Below are 2,500 nucleotides of genomic sequence, written 5' to 3' on the forward strand. Positions count from 1 at the left end.
ACTTTGACTCAATCCCACACACCCAGTCCTGTTGCCACAAACACTTACTAGAGCACCAAATGGGGAATTAATCCGCCCCTGAAAATAGTCCCTGACAAATGCACCACAACCTTCCTGTTTAGGTAATGTTTGCCAAAAATGAAGCCTTTTTCAAACATTAAAAGCACACAATACAACAATCATTCTATTTACACATCCAGCAGTTATGGAGCAACATTAGCATTTATTTGGAGGCGTGTTTTTGTCCACCTGATGAATGGCAGCGTTTCCTCTGTTGATTTGACCGTGGCAGCCCCCCCACGGCAACATTTCTGCCCCCCACGGTATCAGAAATAGGGCTGCATTGTTAGAGTGCATGTCGGAGAATAGCGCGGACACACGAGGATAACTAGCTACAGTTGAGATGGTGCGTGTGCGTCCTTGAGAACTGTAAGTCGTATAACTCATGTGGTCAGTTCATTTAAGCCTGTTCTTGCTAATTTAAATTAAGTTAGCTGGTGATTTTCGTTGTTTGTATTCTTCACATGCGGGCTAAATTGCCCGTGGCTGTTGATTCGATATAATAGCGATTGCTGAACACCCTCGCTCTTGTTTGTATTTGAGGTGCATTATTTACATGCTGAAGTAGTTTTACTGCATTAAGATAATGTAATTAATAGTGGGTTTAATGTTATTTGCTACAGAATGCTTGGCCTATATGTCAAGATCAAAGTTGGCCTATATAGTAACTCAAACAATACAGTTCAATCACAACCGAAAATATGCCTCATTGTGTGTGTGAATAGAGGTGACTAAATCTATTAGTTTGTGTTGCAGCAAAGTGTCAGTTCCGGTTCATTTGGGGGGGGAGGGATGTGCGGACCTGCCCCCACTGCTCAAAAAAATCCTAAAGGAAACACTGGAATGTAAGTACAATGTTCTCTCTCTTTAGCTCTGTTTTTGGTCTCTAACAACTCCTGAGGGACATATCTGTCTCTCTAGCTGCTAAATGCTCCACTATGTTCACCAGCTGCTCCCTAACCGTGTCTGCTTTATGGCTTGGTATCAGACCGAAATAACCCAGTACAGAGGAGTACCGAAACTTCACCAGTCAAACGGTACCTGCATTTGTTTCTTTTTGCACCCGGATCTAGAAAATCATGACTATTTGTGGGGTTTTGCTCGCAGGCAATCACTGCAACCGTTCTTTAATTTAATGCGGCGTGTGGTTGGCCCACTACCGCAGCAGCTACAAACCAAACCGTTTGTGGCGCGGGGAAGTCGAGCACGGTGTATTTGACGGAGTTGGCAGTTCAGCGTGCCAAGATGCCACCAAAAATATTGAACACCTGGGGCGTGGGATGAAAATAAATACATAAAATGCGGAAGGATTATTTGAAATGAAGTTCTCTATCGGTATCACTTTAATGGCACTGGCATCGTATTTTATTCTGACATTTTAAACCAACTCCAGCCCTAGTCTGTCTGCGGTTGCTGCTGAGCAGTAGTGTACAGTGAGTTTATCAGAGGGCCGAGGGTGAACCGAAACAAAGTTCTAGCCGTCAAACCAAAACAATGAGCTGAAACACGCTAAAAAAGCTCTGAGGGCCGATTCAAGTGATACTTCTGTCGGTTCGTCACTACAAGTGACTCCTCTCACATACAAGAAGTCTTTTGATTCATTGTTGGTATGAAAATATTGATTATAACCGCTTTAAAGATTTATGTTTTCAGTAGGAATAAATTATCTTTGGACTGAGAGAACAGAGAAGACATTGTTGGATTTGGTCTTTTCATGGGATTTAATAATAATTAAAAAATACAGAATAACAGCAGCCTTGTGCTTTAAATTGATACATTTTCATTTCAGTCAGAAATTATTTATATAATCATTAATCGCTGTCAGTCATTTTTCAAGCAAAAGTGCCAAAACTTCCAGCTTCTCTTCCAAGATATTTTACTCCATGTCATATTATTATTATTATTATTATTATTATTATTATTATTATTATTATTATTATTATTATTATTATTATCATCATCATCATCATCATTAAACTGAAAATAGTTGGGCTGTATGTAGATTGTTGTACATTTGAAGACATCACATGAGACTTTTTCACAGTTTTTGTGACATTTTATAGACTAAAACATAATTTGATTAATCGAGAAAATAATCAGCAGATTCAACTATAATTTAAATAATAGTTAGTTGCAGCCCTAATGCCGCATAATGTTGGTTTTGGTGCATACGTATTGCCACTGGTATCAAACATACACATATATATAAAACTCCGTACTGGGATCAATAGTTTAATAAGAGATAAGCAGAGACCTGCTGGGCCTGGTGTAACTGGAGCCGTTTGCAAAGCGTTTACAGGAAGATTATTGAACGTCACTGCGGATTGTGAACCCGGGCTGACAGACCTAAGCAGCAGCAAAGTGTAGGGTGCTTATTGAGCTGCCACTGACCGAACGCAGCTGAAGCTACACGTATAATGGAGGGCTGATCGATCGCAGC

General features: G+C 40.2%; 1 protein-coding gene across 2 annotated transcripts in view; it reads right to left on the reverse strand.

The window, feature by feature from the left end:
- Positions 1-2,500, reverse strand: part of nckap5l (NCK-associated protein 5-like) — a 55,761-nt gene that overhangs the window by 25,124 nt on the left and 28,137 nt on the right. The gene's annotated exons all lie outside the window — the stretch shown is intronic.

Source organism: Perca fluviatilis, chromosome 5, assembly GCF_010015445.1.
Source record: "Perca fluviatilis chromosome 5, GENO_Pfluv_1.0, whole genome shotgun sequence".
NCBI lineage: Eukaryota > Metazoa > Chordata > Actinopteri > Perciformes > Percidae > Perca > Perca fluviatilis.